We start from the raw sequence: 9,867 nt of genomic DNA, 5'->3' as shown, positions 1-9,867 counted from the left end.
GTGACTGGAAAAAGTATGCTCAAGTCTGATTCTCATTTCATCGGTTCTGAAACCATAAGACTCTCCATACTGTGGTGTATAAATGGTACATCAGAAGAAATCATTTATTCCTTAAAGGAACTTGACCATTCGAAGATTACAGGGGGTGGGGCTAATGTACAGGCTATAACTTATGGATGCATTTGGATATTTCTATATGGAAGGAGAAAATTTAAAAGTTAAATTTACTGTTAAAGGAGTGTATACAAAGGTCTGTAGTAATAGTTACACATTTTAGGATTAGAGATTAGAGAATAATTCATCAAAGACAAACTGAACTTAGAAGCTTGATATTGAGAAGTATCCTGATGTCAGAAAATAATGATGATCCAGAGACTACCATCAGATTATCATAAATTTTGAACAAGTGATAAGTAGTGAGAGCCTGTAGGGCCATGTAGTTGGATTATACGTTTTAAAGAACTATTATTGAACAAGTCAAGGTGCATTTGGGCGCCATGTCCAGTATACGTAAAGTGCGGTGCTTCTTAAATGGATGCGCTTCTGGTTTCTAAAGATCCTTTCATAATTGTATATAAAATGTAATGCTAAACTATTTTTTTGCTCTCAGGAGTGATTTTGGATGATATCAACTGTATTCAGTGAAATTATGTAACACAGATTAAATTGTTCCTGAAATGGTTAGAACTTTGCCTGCTTGCTTGTGTACGTAAATGTGAGAAAATCTGTCCCTGTTACTAATAAGCGCTTGAAAACTGTGTGAGAACCTTCTGTCCCCTTAACATTAGATTTCATGTATGTTGTATATTACTTGATCCTGCAGCCTGGATAGTCATAAGCCTTTGTAACATGTCTTAGTGTACATTACAACCGAATACAAATTATGATAGAAAACATTGTGTACTTCAAATTATATAGACAGCCTAAAAGAAGCAGATGAATGAACAGAGAATAAAATATGTATTCCTTCTTTTGCTCAGTAAGTATAAAGTGGTAGAGAAGCATTGTTGAAGCTCTGTTTAATCAGTTTAAAAAGGAAGCCTCTGATAACATAATATTAAATGATGTTTTGATGTGTACATCCCAATGCACATATCTTTGCTGTCTACACACTTCTTCAGATATACTGAAAGGGAAGTCACCACGGAAGTCAGTGTATCTGAAGAAGTGTGCATGCACACGAAAGCTCATACCATGAACAAACTTAGTTGGTCTCTAAGGTGCTACTGGAAGGAATTTTTTATTTTGTTTTGTTTTGACTATGGCAGACCAACACGGCTACCTACCTGTACATGTAGACTGATACACTACCTGCAGCCCAATACTTTAAGTGGGTACTATTAGTTTAATTGTAAAAAAATGAATTCTGAAAATTTGTAAAGGTGTTGAAGTCTTTCCAACTAAGCCTTAAGACTGGTGGCATTGTGCACAATAGGATTATAAAGCTTCATAGCTGCTGCTTCTGAAGAATGGTCTGAAGAATCAGGCCAACTCTTTAAAATTTGTTAGCATGTCCAGCAAATACATCTGGTTTGGAGAAATGTTTTTGTATTTGCGCATGGAGAAATCATTGCAGATTTTCTTTTGGTGTTACTTATTTTTCTGTTTCTAAGCATGCTGGCAGTTTCAAGGAATTTTGGAGTGGGTGGGTGAGGATGTGTACACATACTGTTCCTACAATGTTGGCTGTAGGGTGAATTACTGACCTTTAAAGCCCTAAACGACCCCAGTCCAGTATACCTGAAGGAGCATCTCCACCCCCATTGTCCAGCCCAGACACTGAGGTCCAGTGCCAAGGGCCTTCTGGCGGTTCCCTCAATGCAAAAAGCGAGTTGCAGGGAACCAGGCAGAGGGCCTTCTCAGTAGGGGTGCCCGCCCTGTGGAACGCCCTCCCACTAGATGTCAAGGAAATAACTTATCTTTCAGAAGACATCTGAATGCAGCCCTGTTTAGGGAAGTTTTTAATGTGTGACATTTTTATGTATTTTAATCTTTATTGGAAGCTGCCCAGAGTCGCTGAGGAAACCCAGCCAGATGGGCAGGCTATAAATAATAAATTATTATAATATTATTTTTAAAGAGACCCTGGTTGTATTAGCAATTTCTCAGGTGGTTATCAAATGATAGCTTGCTGCAAAAATTCTGGGCTGGTACCTAATACTGTAAGTGTGTAAGATGAATAGGTGGTGTCTTAAGAACAGAGCTTACTACATTTGTTTTCTAATAGTTTTATTTCTTACACAAGAAAGGCTTTGATGGAAGTTGCTGTCCATCATAGTGTATAGATTCCCCCCCCCCCAAAAGGAGAAAAACCTGATCACTATATTTTAGTTTGTGGTTAATATCCCCAAATCAGTGGAACTTTTTCTAGAAGGGACATAATGATTTCAAATTCAACATGCTCACATAAAAGTATTTGTACGAGTAAACATTCTTATAAAATATTTCGCCTTTAAGGTTATGTTAGCATAAACTCTGTACTTCAGAAATCTTAGCCATGGAGAGAAAATGGACTTTAGTGGATAATTTTGTCTTAAGCATCAAACTGGGACACTGAACAGTTTGCTTAGCTGAGGTATGGATGTCTACTTGTTCATAAACAATGGAAGTAATTTCTTTGTACTTGGTGGAATTCAGATGCATCAAGTATTGTTACATATATCAGGTGTCTTGGGTAATATGAAAAATCTATATTCATGATGGATTTGGTTCTATAGACTGAATCCAGGTAGTTATTAATGAGAATCTTAATATTTTGTCACAGCTGCTTCAGTTGGGGGAACAAAGGAGGGGGAAAGTGAGAGGTTAGGATAACCGGGTAAATAGGCCCAAATGCCTTGATAGATATTTTGGATTTTCAGCTTGGGATGAGACCTGAGTTGGGATTTTGTCTCTTGCACTTCTGCCACCTTAATAGTCTGCTTTGCTGCCACCTGCTGTTCGTGGGGCCTGGAAATTGAAATCTTGCCGTAAAGACAAATAATGTAAACTGAAGAATTCTTACTTTCTGTTTATATTCATTTGCATATTTTTAAACTTTCAATTTGTAAACTAAAATACACTTTGGGTCCCATCATGGCCCTATATATTCTTAGGCCCCTTGTTCATAATAGTTTTGATTTTTACTGCAGTGTATCTTAAGTAGGTTGTTTGAAGTTGACCCATGGAATTGCTGAGGGAGGAAATTGTAATATTCCTCCTTCAAATAAAAGTGGTCTTCAATAGCCAGCATAATGTGGTTATCCCAGATTCAACTCCTTTTGCCGGCTGTTTTCTAGTTGCCCAGGAATGCTATCTGCTGGGTACTTCAACACTGCAAATTGTGTGCACACATTCCATTGACCACACTATCTGCTAGTCTCACTCTTGAGACTAAGCATTTTCTTAAAGTATGGGCTTGTATTATTTTGAGCTTTTTTATTTTGTGTTGCAACGCACCTTGAACATAAGGAAAATGCCAGGAAAGGTATCGAAATGTAAGGCTTCAACTTAGAAAATTGTACAAGACAATGCAGAAGCTTAATGGTAGAGCCACGAATATGCCAAAACTACGTTCCACTGAAAAGTGCTTTTTATATTTGATATATAATCTGACAGCTGCTGAAATTGGCTCTTCTTTCTACTGTACTCTCTTAGGATCACTGGACTAAATGAAATGAACTAATATAGGCAGTTCTGCATGGTATTGAGGCCCTGTTGGAGGGATCCTTATCAACAATAGTTATTTTCATAATGAAAGAGTTTTATTTGTGATACATAAAAAGCTTCATTAGTTGGTTTATGTGACAAATTTGGCTGTGTGAATCACCCGACCCGAAGCAGTGAATTATCAATAAAATTATCAACTGCTTCTTGACTTGGCTTTCCATCACTGTAATTAAGTTCTGAATATAACAAACTGTTTCTACTCTGTAATGGAAAAAAGTACTTTATTTAAGCATTCTATTGGTTTGCAGACTATTTGTCTGAAAGTTCAGGGCAACATCAACATGCTGCCCTTGACATTAAGCTCCCAACCTTTCAAGTGTTGGTAGCAAAGTGGCTTATGAAAAGCATTTATGGGAGTCAATGGAGCAATTATGAAACTGTATTCTGGCTTTCAAGACTTGTTGATACACTGAAGAGCTGAATTACATTTTAATGCTAGGCAATTGAATTACTTTTAACTTTATTGTCTGTTCTGTTTTGGTTTAAATCACTGAAAGTGTTGACTTTGAAAGTGTAGTTTCAGTGCAGATGAGAAGACGTCAGAATGTCTGTGTTAGTCATCTACACTGCCAAGAACTGTTTTGGGTTCCCTTAATTGAAAGTTGGAAAGCAGAAAGTGCTGTTGATTAGCTATTCTTTCCGAGACCTGGAAATTTTCCTAATTGCTGAAGTTTGTATATATGTGTGCCAGCTTGAAAGAGTTGATAGAAGTTACTTTAATTCTCTTTTACACTGTACCAGAATGGCTAGTTTAAAAAGTTAATACTGCTTGACTAGGATGTAGATTACATGAAACGTTAAATTACATTCCACATTTTCAGATGTAATTTAATTGTTCATAGTATCTTAACCCACTTTGTGTTGCATTGCATTCCTGAATTAAAGGTTTTTATGAGAAAGAGAACATGTACAAAGGTAAACAATAGATGTACTTTTATTATGAGGATTTGAAAAGAACATGAGAATACCTAATTCACTTGATTTCTTCAAAATGTGATTCCCCCCCCCCACAGCAGCAGTTTTCTATTTGCAATCAGTTTTAAACAGAACATCTTAGAATTAGCTAGCTTATAACAATACGTTTGAGAGACTTAATTTTGAAATAGTAATTCCCTATTCTCATAAAACCTGCTTGACTTTTTCCGTGGAGCAGAGTTTCATACAAAGACCCCAACCCCCAAAAATAATAATTCTCCACTTGTGTTTGCGGGCAAAGAGCTCTTAACTTTTGAAGTCTTCTTCAGAGTTGAGACAAGATGTTACCACTAGGTGGCAATGTTTTATTATACATCATGTTTATTGGAGGCCTTTAAGCAACCTCCAATGTGAATTAATTTTTGTGAGCGGTTTTGGATTCTTAACAGGGACTTTTGCTTCTCTCCCACATCCCAACTATTTTAGGCAAATGCATACTATATTTGCATTTCTAAAATTTGCTTCTGTTATCTGCAAATGAATGTGTAAACATTTTAAGTAATGGGTCAGTATGTTCATTACTTGATTAAACCACTATGGACAGTTTAGGGGTTTGTGCAGTAGTTGCTGAATGGTGTAAATGCAGGAAAACTTTTTCTGTGTGCCTACAACTTGCTGCACTGTATGACCCATAACTAATGTGGCTTGAGATTTTCAGAAGCCAAGTGGAATACTTGTGATTACTGATGTTGAAGGTAAGCTCTTTAAAAGTATTGAGCTCCATTTAGTTAGGGATGAAAGCTTACATGGCCGGATTGTGTTGTTGTTTTTAATGCCAAGGGAAATTAAAGATCAGTTTGGAGATTTTTTTGGGGGGGAAATCTCTCAGAAAAAGAAAAGCGCTTGAATGCTTACCCCCAGCTATATGAGTTTTCCCTGTTTATGATATATAAGCTTAATGGTGTATGAACCATTTAACTCAGATTAAATTGCTACTTGCTATCAAACAAGATTTATATTTAACTTTATATAGCCTGATATATAGCTGTAGATAATCGTTACTCAATATAAAATATAAACTTTGTGCACATGCACCTAGCAAGAGCTTATAGTTAAAATTCTTCATCTTGGTGGATACAACTACTGTATTCATTACTGAAAAACTACTGAGAAGACTTCAAGAATTTTGGTTTCATTTACTCTTTATTTAATCAACATTTTCAACAAGTACTGAAACTTCTCTGGCACTTTAAACTAGAGAAGAAAACTGGGAAGAAAAAATAGTTTTTTAATGTTACAAAAATAAAATATCTTTTTTTAAAAAACACACCCTTAGTTTTATGCACATATACAACCACCTTAAAATCTCAAACTTGCCCCCAGCTCTACTCTGTTCCAACTTTCCAATCTAACCTGCCTTTCAACCTGGTTGGTGCCTTCCTAGAGCACTTTACCAAACTATTGAAAAGGAGTGGTATAGTCATGGGAGACTTCCAGCTATTTCAGTATTTGTTCGAACTCAAACTCTGCCAATAATGTAACATCCAACAAATTCATCAATTCCCTCACTTCCCTGAAAGTGGAGCAGCAGCAAGGGGACCTGGTACTCACCAACAGGGAGGAACTGATCAACAAAATGAAAGTACAGGGAACCTTGGGAGGAACTGATCATGTCTTCCTCAGAGGCAAGAGAAAACTGAGTGTAGTCGGACATGCATTCTGGACTTTAAGATGGCTTTTTTTTTTTTTTCAAAAATCTTAAGGAACTACTGTAGTCAGAAATACTCAGTAGAGAAGGGAGCCCAGTACGGGTTTCTTAAGGGTGAATATTGAAGACACAAATGCAGACAATTTGCAACAAAAAAAGTGGGAGGCACCTAAACGAGTGTTGCTGCATTAGGAGCTTACAGATGAGCTGAGGTGTAAGAAGGGAATGTATAAGAAATGAAAGGAAAGAGAAATCAGGAAGGAAGAGTATACATGAGTAGCCAACAGTTGCAGGGAGAAGGTCAGGCAGGCCAAAGCTCAGAATGAACTCAGGCTTGCAAGAGAGGTTTAAAATAATAAGTTTATTTGGTTGTGAAGAACAAGCAAGTAGTAGATCTCTTGTGTGGAGAAGATGGAGAAATGCTATTGGGTGACAGAAGGTGGAACTGATCAACACCTATTTTCCTCTGCCTTCACCCAAAAGGAAAGCAGTGCCTAACCTGATGATAACAAACAATGCAAATCAAGATAGTAAACCAGGTGGTAAGGAATTCAAATCTCCAGCGCCTGATGAGCTGCATCAAAGAGTAGTAAACGAGCTTGCACATATATCAGAGCCTATGTCTATAATCTTTGAGAATTCCTGGAGAACCGGTGAAGTCTTTGCAGAAGGCAGAAGTATTTCACCTGTTCTCCAGGCAGGCAGATGTCTCCATCTTCAAAAGGGTGGGGAGAAGACCCCAGGTTACTATTGACCAGTCAGCTTAACATTGATACCAGGAAATGCCCTAGAACAGATAATTACCGTATTTTTTTGCTCCATAGGGTGCACTGGACCATAGGGTGCACCTCGTTTTTAGAGGAGGGAAACCAGATTTTTTTTTTTCTGATTTTCCTCCTTTAAAAGGCTGGGAGGGAGGGAGGGAAGAGAGAGAGAAGGAAGGAAGGAAGGAAGGGGTGAGAGTTAAAGAAAGGGAGAAGGAAGGAAGGAGTGAGAGAAAGATAGAAGGAAGGAAGGGGTGAAAGAGAGGGAAGGAGGGAGGGAGGGAAGAGAGAGAAGGAAAGGAGGGAGGGAGGGAAGAGAGAGGAGGAAGGGGTGGGTGAGAGAGAGATAAAGAAGGGAGAAAGAAAGAAGGGGGGAGGAAGCCTGCTCTTGCGAGAGGGGGCGGCAGGATGAGCACCCCGAAAGGAGCCCTTTTGGGGCGCTAATCCCGTTGCCACCTCTCGCAGGGGCAACAGCGTCTCCCTTCTCCCCGGCTCGCTGTGGGGCCGGCGGAGGGAAAGCGGCCCAGGTGGAGCCCTCCCTCGCCACTCACCCCAAAGCAGTGGAGCTAGGCAGGAGCTAAGTGTCTCCTGTGCATCCGCAGCCCCGCTGCTCCAAAGCAAGCCGTGAGGGAGGGAAACAGAGCCCTCCCTTGTGGTTTACCCCAAAGCAGTGGGGCTGGGCAGGAGCTAAGCGGCTGCTGCCCAGCCCCGCTGCTTTGCAGCTGGCGGAGGGGGCAGAGAAGCCCAATTTTGGGCTGCTCCCCCTCCCCCACCACTCTGCCTCTGGTGGAGAAGCCTGATTTCGGGCTGCTCCCCCCTCCCCCGCCGCTGGGAGCCATGGCTCTGGCGTCAGAGGCATCCCTCCGCTCTAGGGATCCCGCTGCCGTCCAGTCCCTTCGCTCCATAAGATGCACAGACATTTCCCCTTCATTTTTAGGAGGGGAAAAGTGCGTCTTATGGAGCAAAAAATACGGTAAAAGATGCTTTGATTACTAAGACCCAGCATGTGTATCTTAAAAGCAAGTCATACCAGACGAATCTTTAAAAAAAAAAATAGTTGCAAGCATGGTAGATCAGGGGAATGCTGTGGACATAGTGTATCTTGATTTCAGTAAGGCTTTTGACAAAGTTCTGCATGTTCTTTCAGAGAAGCTGCAAAATGTGGACTGGAAGAGGTAACTGTTAGGTGTATTTGCAGCTGGTTGACTGCCCAAACCAAAAGAATACTCACTAAACAGTTTCTTGTCATCCTGGAAAAAAGTGACAAATGGGATGCCACAGGGTTCTGTCCTGGGCCTGTTGTTATATAAATGACTTGGTGGGAAGGTAAGCGGCGTTTCCGTGCACTGCTCTGTTTTCGCCAGAAGCGGCGTAGTCATGCTGGCCACATGACCCGGAAAAACTAAGGACAAACGTTGGCTCCCTCAGCCAGTAAAGCGAGATGAGCACTGTAACCCCAGAGTTGTTTGCGACTGGACTCAACTCTCAGGGGTCATTTACCTTTTTAAGTGGGAGGGAGGGCTGATGGACAGGTGAAGCTTTGTAGCAAATTCCCAATTTGGGAATCATAATCTACCCTGTGGCAGAACAGTCATAGAAACTGCAGCCCAGAGCCAAAGATATGCAGAGGTTTCTCCCATCTAGTTATGGCAGATGTGGAAATACAGGTGTTGCACATGGTGCTTTTCACTGTCATTGTCAAAAGTCCAAGATCTCTATCTGAATTGTATCTTTGCTTACTTCAGCATAAATGAGTTCCCCTTTCACTTCTGCAGATGAAAAATAATAAGTGGACAAAGCAAGCCCATGGCAGCAGCTTCCAGTGAATGATGATTATACATTATAAGTATAATTCTGCTGGTAAGAATGGCCCCTTTCCCTAGATTTTGTAGACTCAGTTGCATCCCTCATTTTGTTTGTTGTGCTTTACCACAGGTTGCAAATAGTTGTGTCTCTGATCTTATGGAGGCTTCTATGTACAGAAGGGAGAAAGGTAATTTTTCTTTATGCCACCTTCCCTCTGCAGCTCCTTATCGCTCCTTTCCTTCTTATCATGCGTTCCAATTTGTAAGTTTGCATTTTATCACAGAACACTTCCTATTATACTAAGGGACCCAACACCGTGGCTTGGTTTACCCATTGCTATTTTTCACCACTGGATTTGAAACTTGTCCCACTTGTACATGTCAGTAAATTATATGTGAATACACGTGCGTGAAAGAGAAGAGATAATTTGGCCTTCAAACTGCTGGTTTTAAATAAGATGATACTTAGGGAGAGTATCTTTTGATTCTGTGTTTCCTGGCCTTGTCATTGCGGCATTATGTAAAGCAGGGTTGGGGAATCTGTTCCTCCAGATGTAGCTGGACTAAACTCCCATCAATGACCATGCTGGCTGGGGTTCTGTCCAATAATGTGAAAGTGATAGGTTTCCCGGTCCTTGATTTAAAGCAATGGATTTTACATGACCCCCTGTCCCATTCCCAGTGAAAAAAAGAATAATTTAATATTCAGTTGGTCTGCTTCACTAACAAAAGGAAACTTGACTTGGCTAGCATCCTGCTCCTAGTTAAACTCCATTCTTTGCCACAACTTCTTATGAATTCTTTAAAAAAAAAGTCTTGCAAAAATAAAAATATAAAGATATAGATTAAGCCTTGCTTGCATTATTGAATTGCCCAGTCTAATAAAATGAATGTCAACTTAAGTGCATTGCATTTGGCAAACAGTCCACTATCCTGAATTTCTTATGAAGATATGGTGTAATTCACA

Source organism: Lacerta agilis, chromosome 7 (genome assembly GCF_009819535.1).
Source record: "Lacerta agilis isolate rLacAgi1 chromosome 7, rLacAgi1.pri, whole genome shotgun sequence".
NCBI classification, from domain to species: domain Eukaryota; kingdom Metazoa; phylum Chordata; class Lepidosauria; order Squamata; family Lacertidae; genus Lacerta; species Lacerta agilis.
This window is presented reverse-complemented; position numbering follows the sequence as displayed.